At 42.5% G+C, this 21,085-nt stretch overlaps 1 protein-coding gene and 1 pseudogene across 2 annotated transcripts in view; both read right to left on the reverse strand.

Moving 5' to 3' along the window:
* LOC310865844 (complement C1q-like protein 2) overlaps nucleotides 1-21,085 on the reverse strand; it is a gene marked incomplete at its 5' end in the record, with an annotated part of 275,737 nt that overhangs the window by 70,233 nt on the left and 184,419 nt on the right. The window lies entirely within an intron of this gene.
* On the reverse strand, nucleotides 5,706-6,377 carry LOC310865201 (uncharacterized protein C1orf198 homolog; annotated as a pseudogene). Its single transcript has one exon. The product of its transcript is annotated as an uncharacterized protein C1orf198 homolog (transcript).

The raw sequence follows: 21,085 nt of genomic DNA on the forward strand, positions 1-21,085 counted from the left end.
TCATGACCATGTTTATTAAGGTAATTAACATTAAAGTCTAGGTGAAGTTGGGCCCAAATACATGGACTTCTATGGGGCTATGGGTTTTTTGGGCCCAATGACAGCGCCACAACAGGCCATTATATGAACTTTCAGGAAATCCCGATTTCCTTGTGGCTTCACAAAATATCTGTCTGACTGCCCCCCTGGTCTGAGCTGAGGTTTAAAGCTAGACTTTGGTGGTAATAACTATAGTCCTGCAACAAACAGTCAAAAAGTGCTCATCTCTAAGGCCTCCCATACATGAAATGGATTCTTGTATAAAAATATTTTACTGCAAAAGTGGTGAAATTGTTATTTAAAGTTATACACCTCAAACTAAAAATAAAGCCTGTCCGTCTGGTGGTTGAGGCACTTAAAGGCATGTAGATTCACAATGGAAGCTCTGAGAGGTTCAAAACTTGGCATACTTGAAGCCAGAACATACCTCTACATTCTAGAAAAGACTGAATGTCAATATCTGAATGTCAATATGAGATATAGTCATTTTAACACATACTTACAGTAGGCGGAATTGTACATCTATGTAGATGTCTTCTCTACTTTGTAGTGACTCTGGAATGGATTGTCATAGCAACACATATGATGGCTTGTAGGAAAGGTGAGGTTCTACTGAATCCAGCAATACCAATTGTGTAAATGTAGCTTGCATAATCGTGGAGTTATGGCACAAAACATATATGGTGTCCCAAACGGGGGGAAATAAAACTAATGAAATCTACAGTATCACATTAGTTTTATTTTTACTTCACTTATCAAGGGTGGGAAAACATAAACAAATCACTTGAGTAGAAGTCCCTAAAATGTATGAAATGTCTCAAACTTGAGAAATGAGAAATTGTGAACAAATAGATGCCGCTTCAATAGAGAAATATGCAAGCCTAGATTGGAACTACTAACTATTATTATGTTGCAGCACATGACCTGGATGTTCCCTCATCAAGCTCAAATCTCAATATTATCCTCATAAATATAAATAATCAAGTTATTCATTTCTGTTATTTGAGTTATTTGGTTACAGTCAATTTATACTACAGTATTTGGCTCCACCTATGTGCATCTTATGTGATCTTATAATGTGAAGTGTATCGGAAATCAGGGCCGATCATGACATTTTTAAATGATCAGATCAGGAGCACAAAAATGTGATTGGGACATCCCTAGTATCAATATGATAGCCATATCATGATATTAGACTGTATATTGTCCGTGATTTGGGATATTGTACTATTGTGATATTGGAGGAGTTGCATAAAAATATAATTTTCAGATGGGGAAAAATCAGTATCGGCAGATACTCAAAATTAAAATGATCTTACTAAATGTTGCTCAACAGAGAGATGATGATGTTCATAACACCGTGGCTCTATATACAGACAATATGCTGCAGTAATGAGCAAGTTGCAAATGTTGAGTGAGAGCATGCCTGCACCAGTCTCATCAAGAAGACTGAATAGGGTTGATACAACATTGTTTAACATACAAAGATATTTTTCATTTGTGTGCCAGTACAAGACCAGAACATCTGACAGCCATTATGGCTGGTACTGGTATGTGTACCAGAGACTTAAGGTCCTTCATGCAGCATCAGAAAGGTTGATGAAGTTGTACATCATCTGCTCCTCTCGTACCCAGATCTCTTTGTGTATGATGACAAATATACAATAATACTGGTAATATGCCGAGGCGGCAGTGCCTCAGGGATAGAGTGGCCAATAGAGCGGCTGGATGGAGAACCGTGAGGTTCGCAAGACAAATTTCAGTGTGAACTAACAATATACCGTACTATATCATACCATATTCTCAGTTCGATCCAGGGCTCCCCCAGAGTTAGACTCTGAACCCCTAATTGATCCCGATGTGCAGGTCAGTGCCTTGTATGGTTTCCTCTGCCATCGGTGTGTGACTGAATGTGTGAATGTAATGCACAATCTATGTAAAGTGCTTTGGATAAAAGCTCTATATACTGTAAATGCACCAATTTCCATTTACGGTATATAAACTCCTTGACTGTTATGATGACATACTGAAGACACTGACTCTGAGGAAGAAGATGATATTGTCTAAATACAAACCCTGGAAACATACAGCATTATAATTTGTAGAACATGGAAAGTCTGATGTTGCATGCTCTAAAAGTGTGCCCATGGGAAATGGGCACAATGAGAGAAGATGCAAATATCCAAGAAAATCCAGAACTACTACATAGACCTGCAGATATATCGATGAAGAAAACCATGGACCAGTGTCTTCAGTATGTCATAGCTCTTATTTATTGAAAGTGATGACTTGTCATCACTTTCATTTATTTAAAGAAAGATGTTAACTATTTCAGTGAGATTAATAAAAGCTTTGACATAGATACTGGTCTGCTGTTCTAATTCTTTGTTTTATAGCTGCTATATTTCGTTTAGATATTTAGTGTTTTAGGTAGCATTTATGATATTTGTCATCATATGCAAAGAGATCTGGGTACGAGAGCAGCCGATGTACAACTTCATCAATCTTTCTGATGCTGCATGTGAAGGCCCTGTCTCTGGTACTCTGACCAGTGACCATGTGAAGGCCCTGTCTCTGGTACTCTGACCAGTGACCATGTGAAGGCCCTGTCTCTGGTACTCTGACCAGTGACCATGTGAAGGCCCTGTCTCTGGTACTCTGACCAGTGACCATGTGAAGGCCCTGTCTCTGGTACTCTGACCAGTGACCATGTGAAGGCCCTGTCTCTGGTACTCTGACCAGTGACCATGTGAAGGCCCTGTCTCTGGTACTCTGACCAGTGACCATGTGAAGGCCCTGTCTCTGGTACTCTGACCAGTGACCATGTGAAGGCCCTGTCTCTGGTACTCTGACCAGTAGTCCTGGTTTTGTCTATGAACTGATTGCAACAAGACCGCGAGGACTTTTTTGTACTATCCCTTTTGGACTAATTGTATGACTGTACTCTGTTGCTGTTTTTACATTTATGTTTAATAAACTATTAAATCCATCCATCAATCAATCAATCAATTGTGCTGGCCTTCCCACAAATGAAACAATATATTTGTATGTTAAACAGTGTTGTATCCTATTCAACAATGTTGTACCCTGTTCAGTCTTCTTGACGAGACGGCATGCTCTCACTCTGGTCTTACTGGAGTAGTTTTCTCAACATGATACAGTATATGATGAGGAGAGGAGAGTATATTGAATTTGGGTTTGCCAGGGTTTTATGAACATCATCTCTCTGTTGAACAACAGTTAGTGTTGAAGGTCTTCTGCCGTGGTCTTTATACATTATGGGTCTTGTTTCGTGCCTTTTTCCAACTGTTTAGCAAAGATGATACAAAGATTTGGATCCAATATTCCATTTTGGTAAAAGTTTAAAGATACACTTCAGAATTTGTACAGTATCTATGTTGTGCATTGCGCGCACTATTTTTAGGCTATAGTATGTGCAGTAACCATATTACAAGTGATACTAATTAAGTCTATTTTCCATTCTGGTGAAACAGTGTCAGGGCAGGGTTCTGCTATTGTCAGTGTAGACTACGGGACAGGCAGTAGGCTCTGTTACACTAAAGATAACTAAATGCTAGGTCACTCTCCACTCCAGTCAGCTAAATAGCTACTTGATTTGACAAGGTTCATCTCATCTTTTCACATTCCAAAATATGTGAAATGATTTTACCTGTCATTTTATGAAGAAAGCCACATACTGTAGGCAATAAGATGCAGGTGGAGCCAAATACTGTAGTGTAGTATAACTTGACTGTAACCAAATAACTCAAATAACAGAAATGAATAACTTGATTATTTATATTTATGAGGATAATATTGAGATTTGAGCTTGATGAGGGAACATCCAGGTCATGTGCTGCAACATAATAATAGTTAGTAGTTCCAATCTAGGCTTGCATATTTCTCTATTGAAGCGGCATCTATTTGTTCACAATTTCTCATTTCTCAAGTTTGAGACATTTCATACATTTTTGGGACTTCTACTCAAGTGATTTGTTTATGTTTTCCCACCCTTGATAAGTGAAGTAAAAATAAAACTAATGTGATACTGTAGATTTCATTAGTTTTATTTCCCCCCGTTTGGGACACCATATATGTTTTGTGCCATAACTCCACGATTATGCAAGCTACATTTACACAATTGGTATTGCTGGATTCAGTAGAACCTCACCTTTCCTACAAGCCATCATATGTGTTGCTATGACAATCCATTCCAGAGTCACTACAAAGTAGAGAAGACATCTACATAGATGTACAATTCCGCCTACTGTAAGTATGTGTTAAAATGACTATATCTCATATTGACATTCAGATATTGACATTCAGTCTTTTCTAGAATGTAGAGGTATGTTCTGGCTTCAAGTATGCCAAGTTTTGAACCTCTCAGAGCTTCCATTGTGAATCTACATGCCTTTAAGTGCCTCAACCACCAGACGGACAGGCTTTATTTTTAGTTTGAGGTGTATAACTTTAAATAACAATTTCACCACTTTTGCAGTAAAATATTTTTATACAAGAATCCATTTCATGTATGGGAGGCCTTAGAGATGAGGAAAAACTATGTTGTGTTTGGTCCTAACTCCGGGAGGGGTATGCCGACTTCTGGGGGCCATTGTCGCAGTACTATACAGTATGTTGTGTTTTTTTACGTTTTTCTGACCAGCACCTGCCATTTTTTTGGATGCCTTTGTAAACCTTTCTGAAAAACCTCTGTTTCTATGTCAGTGGTGCTCAACCCTTTTCATATCAGGGACCCCCAGAATTATCTGTATTTGGCTGCGGAACCCCATCTAAAAATATGTTGTTCCAGGGGACCCCCCCCCCATGCAGAACCAAAGATATGAGTTAAAAACGTTCGCTCTGAAAGAATATATATTCAAAGATTTACACTACATTTTCACTATTTTTCAAAAATAGCTAAAGTATAAACTAATGCAAACTCCAAAAGGGGTTCCTGCCGAAAATAGTAATACATATCTAAATTGACTTTACTTTATTCGTTTATTTGGTCGGGACAGTGTACAGTATATTGATGAACATTACATTAAAAATGCTGAAAGAGTGGTGGCACTCGGAAATAGTTCGTATGGGTATAGGTGAGGTGTAATGGACAAAGGGTGAGCAGGCAAGGCCACCGGCCAGGCTGACCACAGACGAGGCAGTGGCAGAGGATTTCGGTTTAAGTTTTAATTGGTGTGTGTGTGTGCTGTACAAAGGAAACAGAAATATACAATATTTGGAATTATAAACATATCCAACAAACGAATCATAACTGGCAGCTCAATCCATATTCAAGGTAATAAATCATATTCATATAATCATCAAGTCAGGATGCACTTGGTAAAAACATTCATAAATCAGATATCAGATATAATATATATATATATATATCCTAAAGCATCAAATAAGATATAATATATATATATACACAACATCAAAGATGGGATTAAATATGAGAAACTATATAACTATGTTAAATAATCAATCAGTAATAATGTAGGCCGAATAGATAATAATAAAGCATCAATCAATCATATAGGAAATATATAAACATACATTATAAATATAATATGTCAAATATATATATACATGATGCCCAATTAGGCAGGCCAAACATTATAGGTCTGATTAGTCCACATTCCAGTTTACATAAAGCAAAGGAAATACTATAATATCGGCCTGGGGGCTCGCTGCTTGGTGGACTTGGCGGGGACTAGCGCGGGCTCCGGCGCCTCTGGCTCTTTTGGGGCAGGAGGGGCCATGACTGAGGTCTCCTGTCGGAGGTAGGAGGGGAGGGGTTTCTCCCCCTTCTCCATAGATTTGATCTGGCTGGGGGTCAGCGAGGTGTAGTCAGTCGGCCAGCTCTCCCTCCATCCTGGAGCGCTCGGCGCTGATCTTCCAGAAGGAGGACTCCTCCTCTGGCCGGCGGCCCAGGCCCGGGCCCTCGCTGATGGACCCCTTGTTGGCACTAGGGGTGTTTTTGCCGAGCTGAGAGTTGGGAGCAGACTTGGTGCTCTTGGCATCGGTCGTCTGGGAGGAGGAGACGCCCTGCTCTGCTGCGCCCAACGACAAACTGAAGTCCAGTTGGCTCTTGGTTTCCCATGAGAACGGGGCAGAATGCTCATCTTGCCAAGTGATATCCTCGTCTCCGAAGTGGACTATCTTCTGGCCGGTCTGGAGCAGCAGTTTCGGGTAGCAGACCACCTCCTCGCGGTCCACCCTGTGCATGCGTAGCGGGATCGGATGTGGGGGTCCATCAGGCAGTTGTCTATGGCCGTGTCCTGCTCCACGGAGCTCATCTGCTCCCAGTGGACAGTGTACAGTATATTGATGAACATTACATTAAGAATGCAGTGTAAATATACCAGATTTAGCAAAACTTGCTCATTTCCATCTGCAGTCCCCAGACATCAAACATCAAACAATACAAACAGGACTGACATACAGGACATAGCATACAAATACCTAGTACATTTCAAACATAATAAGACTAGTAAGAATAAGAAAATATTAAACTATTAGATAAAACTATTATTAGGGTAGGTTTACTCTAATAATCTCTCTAACACAGCATACAAAATAAATACACCTAAAACTAGAAAAAGTGCCCTTCTGGGCACAGGTCTCCACCAGGATAGGAATGTAGGACATTGCAGCTTGCCTTCATCTGGTGGTTGGATAAAAGGGCAACAAAAGTAAACTAGGGAGTTGGCATACAAAGTTATCCACAGATCCGTGCAGTTAGAGGTAAAAACACTTTTCGGCCAGTTATAGCGCCACCTTGAGGCTGAGTTGAAATTGTTCATGTGGCATTTCTTCCTCGGCCTAGTGGGAATGTGCGTGCACAATTTCACGGAAATCACGCGATGTGTTCATGATTTGCAGCATTTTGTTTGAAACTGAGCACTCCTGTGAACTTTGGAAGCCAATCTTAACCAATCAGGATGGAGTCCTGAAATCTGAAAGAGACGTTTCGTTGAATGGCTCTAGAGAGACTGTGTACCAATTTGCGCGATGTTTGGACAAAATCTGTAGGTGTACTGTGCAAAAACTTGTTTTGCACAAAGCGGCCTCCTGGTGGCGCTATAACAGGCCATTCTGGAAAGTTTGGGGCAGAGGTTCATCGTTGGCATCCAGGGAGTGTGTGTGCAAAATTTGGCATCGACCGGGTTAACGGTGGCCGAGATTAGCTGCTCACGGAAACACACACGGACGGACACACGGACGGACGGACGGAGTGCAAAACATACTCTCCCCCCATGCCTTCGGCCTGGTGGAGACAATAATCATGAATGGTTGCAGCTTTGGTTTTCAAGCAACCATTTTTTCAGATTGTATTTAAAAGAGGAAAATGTAGCACATTCCCTTATATGCAGAGGAAGTCCATTCAATTTTACACAGCCCTGTACTGAGAGGACATTTTGGCCGAATGTTGTTTGCCGGTGCGGCACGCTTGCATGTTTTCTGCTGCGGATTCGGGTTCTTGGAAATGCCCCCCAGCCACTGCGTTAGTTTTACTGAGGTTAGGTTTAGGTATAGTTTACTGAGGTTAGGTTTAGGTATAGTTTTACTGAGGTTAGGTTTAGGTATAGTTTTACTGAGGTTAGGGTTAGGTTTAGGTATAGTTTTACTGAGGTTAAGGTTAGGGTTAGGTTTAGGTGTAGGCTGTCAATCACAGCGACTGGCCAGTCACAGCGCACCATTTACTCAAACCCGCAGCAGAAACCATATTGGCGTGCGGCACTTCGCAGTCTCCTCGAGTTGTTGCTCTGGTACTGATTCCCCTATCGCATGGGTTTTCAACAGGTGGTCCGTGGACCACTGGTGGTCTGTGATAGTTCTCTGATAGTTCACCCGATAGCTGGAACAAAACATGGTGAAGCAGCATTCCACCATTATGCACCACAAACCTGGAATAGCATTCCAGGTTAATTAGAAAATCCCCAACCATAGCCGTTTTTAAGTCAAATTTAAAAACGTATTTATTTAACATTGCATATCCCAATTAACTGTGTTTCTATTAAAGGTGGGAGTATCTGTTGTAATGTAATGTAATTGTATCTATTATAATCTGTATTCATTTTAAAGTGCACTGTTGCACTCTGTGTTTGTTTTTATTAAGCACTTTGAATTGCCTTGAGTATGAAAGGTGCTATATAAATAAAATTGCCTTGCCTTGCCTTGCCTTGTGAAGGTATTGCATGTGGTCCCTGACCATGCATTTAGTAATGTAGGAAAGTGAAGATTTGTATTTTAAGTTGAGAAACAATGCAGTAAATGACGTGGTGATATGATGACTTGTCGATGTTGTCAGTTACTGGGAAGTCGGACGTCAAGAACTTCCACAGAAAAGGGAGGTAGAATCTCAAGGGAAACTGTACTGGATTGCCTGGTTGAGTCACCATTATAAAGAAATGTGCCCATAATTAATTGCGTCTGCTCGCTCATACATACAGTAAGTTACAATAACAACATGATTTTAATATGGAAGGTGATTCCCCCCCCACACAACACCCATATCCCCCTCCTCCCAACACAACAGTGGTCCCCAGGTTGATTCTCAGTCAGGGTGGTGGTCCCTGGTTCATAATCGGTTGAAAACCTCTGCCCTATCGGGCTTTCATTTAATGAATTCACTTAGGGGGGTGTGGGCACAGACCATGTAGGGTCTTGTATATGACCCCAACCTCTTATCAAAGCTAAAACATTTGAGCCTCCAGAGGATGTTACAATGATGATATGAGCGGGGCTTCCTGTCAAACACCTTGAGCGCACTCTTGTAGAGCTGTTCTATGGGTTTGAGAGTGGTCACACATGTGCAAGACCAGTTTGTGAAACAGTATTCAATAGAGTCCATATTCTGGGGTGAACATTGGGGTGAAAATCGAAAGATCTACAAGCTCAAATCTGCTATTTTGGGCAAAGATATTTGGTGTAGAGGGGGACAAAGAGGAGGGGGCCAAGTATGCGTAAATGTACGGTTGGCGCTATGTGAACGTTTTAATGAACAATAAAAGATGCTGTCGCATTCTCATCTCACCGTAACTTGCTTTTTGGTGACCTAAACTAGGGCTGGGTCGATATGACAAATCAATATCCTGATTAGGATTATGACAAACTTTTGCTGCCCCGTTTTGACTAATTAATTGAAATGTTTTTCTTTCAAATGCTGACGGATCGTTTCGCTTAGTCGCTATAGCTTGTAGACTAGATTGGATATTATTTTACGCCACCATTGTACGACTAATAAGTCTAATATAGGCAATTATGCATACAGTAGTGTCTGCCTATATAGAGCGCCGCAGTCCCACCCCCTTTCATGACAACGAGAGACCCGGAAGAGAATTCCCTGTTCATTTTCCTCATAGACTTTTCAAAAAGTATTTATTTAAAGACGTTTACCCCCCGGACAAAGCCAACTCGAGGTGTGACAAATCCTGACAATAAACACAATGTTTTGGGCCGATCAAATAATTAGAAGAATAAAGATTTTTGAAAAACCGTGAGAATGTAGTGCAAATATTTGAATATATATTCTTTCAGTGTTTCAATTTTTAACTCAAATCTTTCATTGCTTCCAGGGGGTCACTGGAACAACATATTTTCAGATGGGGGTCGGTGGAATATTACATATAAACTTTGGGATCCTTGACATGAAATATTGAGAACCACTGATATAGAAATATGAGGTTTGTTCAGAAAATTGTAATGATTTAGAAGACATTTTTTAAATGTCGACGGCAGGCCTAAATGTGTTAACCCATTCTGGACGGGAACCCCTTTTGGTGTTTTAACTAAGCATTATGTTGTACTTCTACAAGCTCATAGCGTGCCAGAAGCTACGAGCTTGTAGGTCTGCTATTTTGTTTAAATCGTGAAATTGCGTCACAAATCTTTGAATATACATTCTTTCAGAGCGAAAGTTTTTTGATTGGCTCTAAATGTCGATTTCTTTCGATATACTTTTGGTGAATTAATGACCAAACCCCACCTAAACCGTCTCTCTCTCTCTCTCTCGCCTGCTTCCTTCCTACACATTTGAATATGTCCGTGTGTCAGTGAGTGAATATGTCCGTGTGTCAGTGAGTGAATATGTCCGTGTGTCAGTGAGTGAATATGTCCGTGTGTCAGTGAGTGAATATGTCCGTGTGTCAGTGAGTGAATATGTCCGTGTGTCAGTGAGTGAATATGTCTGTGTGTCAGTGAGTGAATATGTCTGTGTGTCAGTGAGTGAATATGTCCGTGTGTCAGTGAGTGAATATGTCCGTGTGTCAGTGAGTGAATATGTCTGTGTGCCAGTGAGTGAATATGTCCGTGTGTTAGTGAGTGAATATGTCCGTGTGTCAGTGAGTGAATATGTCCGTGTGTCAGTGAGTGAATATGTCTGTGTGTCAGTGAGTGAATATGTCCGTGTGCCTGCAGTGAGTGAATATGTCTGTGTGTCAGTGAGTGAATATGTCCGTGTATCAGTGAGTGAATATGTCCGTGTGCCAGTGAGTGAATATGTCCGTGTGCCTGCAGTGAGTGAATATGTCCGTGTGTCAGTGAGTGAATATGTCTGTGTGTCAGTGAGTGAATATGTCCGTGTGTCAGTGAGTGAATATGTCCGTGTGTCAGTGAGTGAATATGTCTGTGTGTCAGTGAGTGAATATGTCTGTGTGTCAGTGAGTGAATATGTCCGTGTGTCAGTGAGTGAATATGTCCGTGTGTCAGTGAGTGAATATGTCCGTGTGTCAGTGAGTGAATATGTCAGTGTGTCAGTGAGTGAATATGTCCGTGTGTCAGTGAGTGAATATGTCCGTGTGTCAGTGAGTGAATATGTCCGTGTGTCAGTGAGTGAATATGTCTGTGTGTCAGTGAGTGAATATGTCCGTGTGTCAGTGAGTGAATATGTCCGTGTGCCTGCAGTGAGTGAATATGTCTGTGTGTCAGTGAGTGAATATGTCCGTGTGTCAGTGAGTGAATATGTCCGTGTGTCAGTGAGTGAATATGTCCGTGTGTCAGTGAGTGAATATGTCCGTGTGTCAGTGAGTGAATATGTCCGTGTGTCAGTGAGTGAATATGTCCGTGTGTCAGTGAGTGAATATGTCGGTGTGTCAGTGAGTGAATATGTCTGTGTGTCAGTGAGTGAATATGTCCGTGTGTCAGTGAGTGAATATGTCCGTGTGTCAGTGAGTGAATATGTCTGTGTGCCTGCAGTGAGTGAATATGTCCGTGTGTCAGTGAGTGAATATGTCCGTGTGTCAGTGAGTGAATATGTCCGTGTGTCAGTGAGTGAATATGTCAGTGTGTCAGTGAGTGAATATGTCTGTGTGCCTGCAGTGAGTGAATATGTCTGTGTGTCAGTGAGTGAATATGTCCGTGTGTCAGTGAGTGAATATGTCCGTGTGTCAGTGAGTGAATATGTCCGTGTCAGTGAGTGAATATGTCCGTGTCAGTGAGTGAATATGTCCGTGTGTCAGTGAGTGAATATGTCCGTGTGTCAGTGAGTGAATATGTCCGTGTGTCAGTGAGTGAATATGTCCGTGTGTCAGTGAGTGAATATGTCCGTGTGTCAGTGAGTGAATATGTCCGTGTGTCAGTGAGTGAATATGTCCGTGTGTCAGTGAGTGAATATGTCCGTGTGTCAGTGAGTGAATATGTCCGTGTGCCAGTGAGTGAATATGTCCGTGTGTCAGTGAGTGAATATGTCCGTGTGTCAGTGAGTGAATATGTCCGTGTGTCAGTGAGTGAATATGTCTGTGTGTCAGTGAGTGAATATGTCCGTGTGTCAGTGAGTGAATATGTCCGTGTGTCAGTGAGTGAATATGTCCGTGTGCCTGCAGTGAGTGAATATGTCCGTGTGTCAGTGAGTGAATATGTCCGTGTGTCAGTGAGTGAATATGTCCGTGTGTCAGTGAGTGAATATGTCCGTGTGTCAGTGAGTGAATATGTCCGTGTGCCAGTGAGTGAATATGTCCGTGTGTCAGTGAGTGAATATGTCCGTGTGTCAGTGAGTGAATATGTCCGTGTGTCAGTGAGTGAATATGTCTGTGTGTCAGTGAGTGAATATGTCCGTGTGTCAGTGAGTGAATATGTCCGTGTGTCAGTGAGTGAATATGTCCGTGTGTCAGTGAGTGAATATGTCCGTGTGCCTGCAGTGAGTGAATATGTCCGTGTGTCAGTGAGTGAATATGTCCGTGTGTCAGTGAGTGAATATGTCTGTGTGCCTGCAGTGAGTGAATATGTCCGTGTCAGTGAGTGAATATGTCCGTGTGTCAGTGAGTGAATATGTCCGTGTGTCAGTGAGTGAATATGTCCGTGTGTCAGTGAGTGAATATGTCTGTGTGTCAGTGAGTGAATATGTCTGTGTGTCAGTGAGTGAATATGTCTGTGTGTCAGTGAGTGAATATGTCTGTGTGTCAGTGAGTGAATATGTCCGTGTGTCAGTGAGTGAATATGTCTGTGTGTCAGTGAGTGAATATGTCCGTGTGTCAGTGAGTGTATATGTCCGTGTGCCAGTGAGTGAATATGTCCGTGTGTCAGTGAGTGAATATGTCCGTGTGTCAGTGAGTGAATATGTCAGTGTGTCAGTGAGTGAATATGTCCGTGTGTCAGTGAGTGAATATGTCCGTGTGTCAGTGAGTGAATATGTCTGTGTGTCAGTGAGTGAATATGTCTGTGTGTCAGTGAGTGAATATGTCCGTGTGTCAGTGAGTGAATATGTCCGTGTGCCTGCAGTGAGTGAATATGTCTGTGTGTCAGTGAGTGAATATGTCCGTGTGTCAGTGAGTGAATATGTCCGTGTGTCAGTGAGTGAATATGTCCGTGTGTCAGTGAGTGAATATGTCCGTGTGTCAGTGAGTGAATATGTCCGTGTGTCAGTGAGTGAATATGTCCGTGTGTCAGTGAGTGAATATGTCGGTGTGTCAGTGAGTGAATATGTCTGTGTGCCTGCAGTGAGTGAATATGTCCGTGTGTCAGTGAGTGAATATGTCCGTGTGTCAGTGAGTGAATATGTCCGTGTGTCAGTGAGTGAATATGTCTGTGTGTCAGTGAGTGAATATGTCTGTGTGTCAGTGAGTGAATATGTCTGTGTGTCAGTGAGTGAATATGTCTGTGTGTCAGTGAGTGAATATGTCCGTGTGTCAGTGAGTGAATATGTCTGTGTGTCAGTGAGTGAATATGTCCGTGTGTCAGTGAGTGTATATGTCCGTGTGCCAGTGAGTGAATATGTCCGTGTGTCAGTGAGTGAATATGTCCGTGTGTCAGTGAGTGAATATGTCAGTGTGTCAGTGAGTGAATATGTCCGTGTGTCAGTGAGTGAATATGTCCGTGTGTCAGTGAGTGAATATGTCTGTGTGTCAGTGAGTGAATATGTCTGTGTGTCAGTGAGTGAATATGTCCGTGTGTCAGTGAGTGAATATGTCCGTGTGCCTGCAGTGAGTGAATATGTCTGTGTGTCAGTGAGTGAATATGTCCGTGTGTCAGTGAGTGAATATGTCCGTGTGTCAGTGAGTGAATATGTCCGTGTGTCAGTGAGTGAATATGTCCGTGTGTCAGTGAGTGAATATGTCCGTGTGTCAGTGAGTGAATATGTCCGTGTGTCAGTGAGTGAATATGTCGGTGTGTCAGTGAGTGAATATGTCTGTGTGCCTGCAGTGAGTGAATATGTCCGTGTGTCAGTGAGTGAATATGTCCGTGTGTCAGTGAGTGAATATGTCCGTGTGTCAGTGAGTGAATATGTCCGTGTGTCAGTGAGTGAATATGTCCGTGTGTCAGTGAGTGAATATGTCCGTGTGTCAGTGAGTGAATATGTCCGTGTGTCAGTGAGTGAATATGTCCGTGTGTCAGTGAGTGAATATGTCCGTGTGTCAGTGAGTGAATATGTCCGTGTGTCAGTGAGTGAATATGTCCGTGTGTCAGTGAGTGAATATGTCCGTGTGTCAGTGAGTGAATATGTCAGTGTGTCAGTGAGTGAATATGTCTGTGTGCCTGCAGTGAGTGAATATGTCCGTGTGTCAGTGAGTGAATATGTCTGTGTGCCTGCAGTGAGTGAATATGTCCGTGTGTCAGTGAGTGAATATGTCTGTGTGTCAGTGAGTGAATATGTCTGTGTGTCAGTGAGTGAATATGTCCGTGTGTCAGTGAGTGAATATGTCCGTGTGCCTGCAGTGAGTGAATATGTCTGTGTGTCAGTGAGTGAATATGTCCGTGTGTCAGTGAGTGAATATGTCCGTGTGTCAGTGAGTGAATATGTCCGTGTGTCAGTGAGTGAATATGTCCGTGTGTCAGTGAGTGAATATGTCCGTGTGTCAGTGAGTGAATATGTCCGTGTGTCAGTGAGTGAATATGTCCGTGTGCCTGCAGTGAGTGAATATGTCTGTGTGTCAGTGAGTGAATATGTCCGTGTGTCAGTGAGTGAATATGTCCGTGTGTCAGTGAGTGAATATGTCCGTGTGTCAGTGAGTGAATATGTCCGTGTGTCAGTGAGTGAATATGTCCGTGTGTCAGTGAGTGAATATGTCCGTGTGCCAGTGAGTGAATATGTCCGTGTGTCAGTGAGTGAATATGTCCGTGTGCCTGCAGTGAGTGAATATGTCCGTGTGTCAGTGAGTGAATATGTCCGTGTGCCAGTGAGTGAATATGTCCGTGTGTCAGTGAGTGAATATGTCCGTGTGTCAGTGAGTGAATATGTCCGTGTGTCAGTGAGTGAATATGTCTGTGTGCCAGTGAGTGAATATGTCCGTGTGTCAGTGAGTGAATATGTCCGTGTGTCAGTGAGTGAATATGTCAGTGTGTCAGTGAGTGAATATGTCCGTGTGTCAGTGAGTGAATATGTCCGTGTGTCAGTGAGTGAATATGTCCGTGTGTCAGTGAGTGAATATGTCCGTGTGTCAGTGAGTGAATATGTCTGTGTGCCAGTGAGTGAATATGTCCGTGTGTCAGTGAGTGAATATGTCCGTGTGCCAGTGAGTGAAGTGCAGTTGAAAGGGGGTTGTTTCTTACGGACGTCTTTGGATGCATGCGGAGGAAAGAAAGGAAATGGGCTCAGTGACCTTTTGCCAGTGATTTCCCCAGCGTTCAAACAGCAGCATGAAAGCCACGCTTGTTACTGAAGTCCGGCTGCAAAATGTCAATTGCAACTTATCCCACCGGCCCAAGGATGTAGTTTGAAAGTGGATTCTAGAGTCACTGCACATCAATGAGTGTGAGGTTCTATGGGGTCTCTGTATCTCTTATTTTAGTAATGGTCCTACACTGTAAAATCACGGGTGTTGATTGGACTCTTGAGTGTATGGATGGAACGGTACCAAACGGACCCATTCATTCATACACTCGGTTTACAAACTGATGAATTAGCACTTAGGATTTTACTGTGTATACTCTAGGAATGTGCCATTAGTTTGGGTTTTTGGACCTATTCTTAATCAAGCTGCATCCACTTATCTGTTTCGTACGTACGTACTGTGCCAAACACGATGACCTAATAATACGCTGGATGTACTGTACAATACTGTAAAATATATTTTTTAATGAAGGCACATCCTCTGTGTACAGTTAGAGGAAGACATGTGATTCTTTTGGGAGGTGAACAGTGTGGAATCCCCTTTTTTCTCTTCAGATCACAGGAAACCATAGATTTAAACAGACAGGGATATTTTGGGGAGGTTTATGTCCACTTTGTTCAGTACCGGACCAAACCGGTTTCTAATATCCCGCCTTATCTGGATGATAAGACGAGGAAATAAGTCGGGCAGAAACCATGTATCTCCATATTTCAACTTTATTCATGCTGTATTCTCACAAATTAATCTGCTAGTTTGTCATCGTGAGCTGGTAGATCAGCTATTTGTTGCTATTTTAGAAAAGGCTTTGAAGTGAAAGTTAAAGGACCACTTCACCACTTTTCAACCTATCTTCATATAATAGGTCCTCACTAATAATCATGATAGAATGGCACGATTTTTTTCTACTCAGTCTGTGTCTCATAGGAGGGCTGTGGGCAGTTTAGAAACCGTCTTCCAGTGACATCATCATTAGACAGATTATTTCTTAAACAAGATTTTTTTACAAAAATGTTTAGATTTTCATTATCGTGAGAACGATGGCTTCAATTTTTGCATTGCAACTTTTCAGGACTAGAAAGCCTGCAGTTTTTATTAGCTTGTATTCCCCATCGATGATGTCACTGGAAGACGGTTTCTAAACTGCCCACAGCCCTCCTATGAGACGCGGACCGAGTAGAAAAAGATTGCGCCATTTTTTTCAAGAGTTTTAGTGAGGATCTATTATATGAAGATAGGTTGAAAAGTGGTGAAGTGGTCCTTTAAAATGGTTAAGTTTGACTGTGGGTATTGTAAATATTTTACAAATAAAGTATTAACCATAGCTTGTGACTAAATGATAACCACATTGGAGCCATTGCTACACAGTCAGGGACTTTTTCCATTTCCTGAAAAACAACGTTAGGCCTACATCGTTTCTGCCACACAGAAACTATATTGGATTTGCCAAGAGGTGAAACGGCATGGATAACAATGTGTTGCTTTTATTAAGACAATGGCTCGAACTTCCCATATTCAGTCATGTGATTGTTGTAGCTAACTGACACTAACACACACACACACACACACACACACGTCATAAATGTCCATTTTTAACAGGAGTCTGGAGTAAACAAGGTTATATTGGTCTTATGAAACGCGTTTCGACGTGCGTGTCATTTGAAACACCTGAATTAACATCCCCGTGACCATACAAACAACTCCTGAATGGGCCTTATCCAAAATGTATCAGACTCTGACGCAAGCAATAATGACAAACATGATTGAACAAGTATTTTTCTTGGAAACACCTATTGTGTCGCCGAGCTCAAACATGATAGAGCATTTTTTAAAAGCCCACAAATATTCTGGACACAATTTCCATTTCCTAGATTTAGTTTCACTCTATCTCAAACACACACACACACACACACACACGCACGCACGCACGCACGCACGCACACACACACACACACACACACACACACACACACACACACACACACACACACACACACACACACACACACACACACACACACACACACACACACACACACACACACACACCAAACAAGGTTTCTGTTTGCCTACGACGTCTACCCGGCATACTGCAGCATGTCTGCCTCGTCATCATCCTCTTCTTCTCTACAGCTGTTCATGGCTTGCGGGGGAATTCCTGGTTCCTCTAGCACGTACGCACGCACGCACGCACGCACCCAAGTGCACACACACACACACACACACACACACACACACACACACACACACACACACACACACACACACACACACACACACACACACACACACACACAGAGCCTTTCCCCTGGTTGCCTTATGGGAACAGGGGGCAGGGCCGTACGTGATGGAAGATGTAGGCTACTCAGATTATTTAGAGTAAAAGTAGCAGTAGCAGTAGTTAAAATACTCTGTTACGAGTAGAGCTTAATCTACAAGAGATTGTAGATTGGCAATTCTTTAATATCCAAAGTGTATAGGTATATATGTGCGTTTACTGTATGTTTTGTACTAGAAACTAAATTGCATAGCAACTAAAGCTGTCAAATAATTGTAGTGGAGTAAGAAGTACAATGTTCTCCTTTGCAATGCAGGGAAGCAGAAGTATAAAGTATTAGTATCAAATATAAACACTGAAGTAAAGTAAAAAGTACCCCCCAAAAAAAAGTATTTAAGTAACTAAGAGTACTTGAGTATTAAGTGTACTCGCGGGGGCACGGCCGGGCCAGGACGGTTTTCCTCAGAAACTATTATGTTGATTCATTGTGTGTGGGCGTGCTGTGTTCACTCCCCCCTGCTTCCTCCTTACTGGGAAGTGACTGTCAGGCTTACCGTATACAGAGGGAGGGCATGAAGACATGAAGAGCAGAGGTAGAGACAGAGAGGGAGGGAGAGAGAGAGAGAGGGAGGGAGGGAGGGAGGGAGGGAGAGAGAGGGAGAGAGAGGGAGGGAGGGAGGGAGGGAGGGAGGGAGGGAGGGAGCGGTAGAGACAGAGAGAGGGAGGAAGAGAGAGGTAGAGACTGAGAGAGAGTGAGGGAGGGAGAGGGAGAGGGAGAGGGAGGGAGGGAGGGAGGGAGGGAGGGAGGGAGGGAGGGAGAGAGAGAGAGGGAGGGAGGGAGAGAGCGGTAGAGACAGAGAGAGGGAGGGAGAGAGAGGTAGAGACTGAGAGAGAGGGAGGGAGGGAGGCTGATGTGTGTGATGTGAAAGGTGGTGGCGTGGTGGTATTTAAGGGTCTTTTGCTCTGAATGTCAGGCAGTATGCTGTATCCTTCCGTGGGACTTTGGACGACATGGGAGAGAGAGAGAGCCGAGCAGATCAGATCAGGACCCACCCACGCAGGTGAATTAGGGGGGGAAGGAAATCCACTGGCTTGTGTGAGGGGGATCTCATTTTGGTGGTCTGGCTGGCTGCTGATGCAACACTGGGACATCTTTTTGTTGAGCTGGGAGCACTGCTTTTTTTTAAAGTTTTGACTGACCAGGAGCACTGTTGGGAAGCCGCTATGAGGAAATATGGTATTATTGCCAATAGATCTGGAAGGTAAAACTTGTGAAATGACTGATATGGTAAGTATTTAGCCAAGAATAAACACTACCTGCGTATTTGACATTCTTAGATGCTGGGTCATGTTCTTTCTTGATCAGATCTGGAAGTCTGACTGTGTAAGTGCATTTTAATAGGGGAATCTTGATGTATAATAAATGCTTGATAGTTAATAAATAGAATTACAAGCGGTCGGTCACCTTCCAAGTCATTAATGTCAATGAAATCTGTTTAATTACTGGTTTTGTTTCAAATTGGTTGATTGTAGAACGGGAAATGCTTTGATGGGGAATTCCTTGTAATAGGCACTGGAGGAACTGGTTATTTCCCAGTGCCTTGGCGGCAAGAGAGAAGTTTCCTGACTGTGTTCAGGTGTGGCCTTCCACACAAAGTTCATTGTGTTGTAGTGTGGAATGCATTACATGGCCGAGATAACATGAGCGAATCCAACTATACTGTGAGTCTTCACTGTCAGTAAAGGCTCCAGTGATTGAATGAGTATATACTTAGTATTATAGGCCTAGTATAGACCCCCGCGGAACTCCTTGTCATTGAATTATATAGGGTTTAAGCGGTTAACTTATACACCAAACTATACATGGGTTTATCATGCTCCAAAGTTCTTCCTCTTGGTGGTGTGGAGCAACAAACGCGATGAGTCATTTCATATGCCCCGGTCAGGGGCTGTGTTCTGTGTGATCCGAGTCTCATGAATGCTTGCATCATCTCAGAAGTCTGACTTTCATTTCAGTGTTCAGTTGTGAAACGTTTCCAGGAATTCTTCTTGAGAATGGACGGGTTCCTCTGACAACCGTCGGGGAACTTCACAGTGGGCTGCAGTTCTCACGACAGCATTGGATTTGTACTATAGTCTATAGGAGAGTTGGTTACAATATTTAACTGAAAGAGCTTTGACAAACAATTGTTGGACGTTGATTTTTCAAAGTTTTCAGAAACTGCAACACGGATCAATGGATTTATGGAACAAAAGGTATGCTTCACGGGCACACGTTAAGGACTATCCTTGTGTTACATATAACAGTTGTTCCACAGCTAAATTATTGATAGTTGGGAACCAATTGGACTCTTAGGGGTCTGTAACTCTGAGAGTGTGCAAAGGGGCACAGGTTCCATTTGGTTCCATTTGTGCACTTTCAGAGTGGTCCGTGGCCTAATGCAGTGGTTCCCAAAGTGGGGTCCGGGGAACCCCAGGGTTACTTGAGGGAGTTCCAGGGGGTACCCAGCTACATGATAGTTCGGAACCAAATGGACCCTCATGGGACTGGAACTCTGAGAGTGTACATTTGTACACTCTCAGAGTTGAATTAACATTGATTTTACAATATGATATATTGTCCCAGAGGGGGTCCCAGAGATAGAAATGCCATTAAATGAGGGACTGTAGCCAAATTCATGTCAATCTATAGGGGTCCTTGAAATGAAACGGGTTTAGAATCACTGTTAAGAGTCGTAAAATAATCTTCTCTTTTCAAATGGGGGTCCGCAGGCTAATTAGTGTCAATTTGGGGGTCCTTGACATGAATAGGTTTGGGAACCACTGGCTTAATGAACTGCGGGGGGGGGGTCCTCGAAATGAAAACGTTTGAGAACCCACTGACTTATACGCTTATTATAGATCAACGTCGTCACCAGATGCCCTCCTGGTGAACTCACCGCTGGTCTCCTTCACTGACTTCATGTTTCATCATCTCTCTGCCTCGCTGTAGAAACAGGCGAGGTCATGCTGGAGGTCACTGAGTTGAGCAGTTGGTTATTTAGCTGAGTCATTATTAGGTCATGTCAATGTTTAAAAGTGCTTTTTTTTTGTGTTTTTTTGTTTGTTAAATCTCTAAATTCAAATAGTCTCCAGCTCTTTAACCCATTTAGACCTGACGTCGAAAAGTCTTCTGAAAGAATATATATTCAAAGATTTGTGCCGCATTTTCACGATTTTTCAAAAATAGCAGACCTACAAGCTCGTAGGTCAGATCTACGAGCTATGAGCTTGTAGATCTGCTCTTTTTCAAAAGCTAAAGTATGACAGAATGCTTAGTTAAAACACGAAAAGGGGTTCCCGTCCACAGAAGAATACATTTCTAGGTGTGGAAAATCGGGAGAGAGAGAACCCATGTATCAGCTTTATCAGTTTTGTAGTGTTCCTATTCCAATTTTGTTAGCTCTTTTAATTGTGTTTCATCACTTCCAAATTCACTCTTTTATCATGTGTATACCCTGTATGTGTATGAGGTCTCTCTCCTGATGGGGAGAGATGGGGAGACCTCTGTTTACTGAACAAACGCTATGCATGAATGATTATATCACAATATAGAGCTCACACTTTTGTGTTAAAAGAATGATAACACATCCTTTAACCACTTTTGCCCTAGCCTATACTATGCATAACCACAGGCATTCTAGCCAATAATATGGCTAGAATGTCAGCATACATTCTGCAA

This window comes from Protomyctophum parallelum (genome assembly GCF_964188405.1).
Source record: "Protomyctophum parallelum genome assembly, chromosome: 10".
NCBI lineage: Eukaryota > Metazoa > Chordata > Actinopteri > Myctophiformes > Myctophidae > Protomyctophum > Protomyctophum parallelum.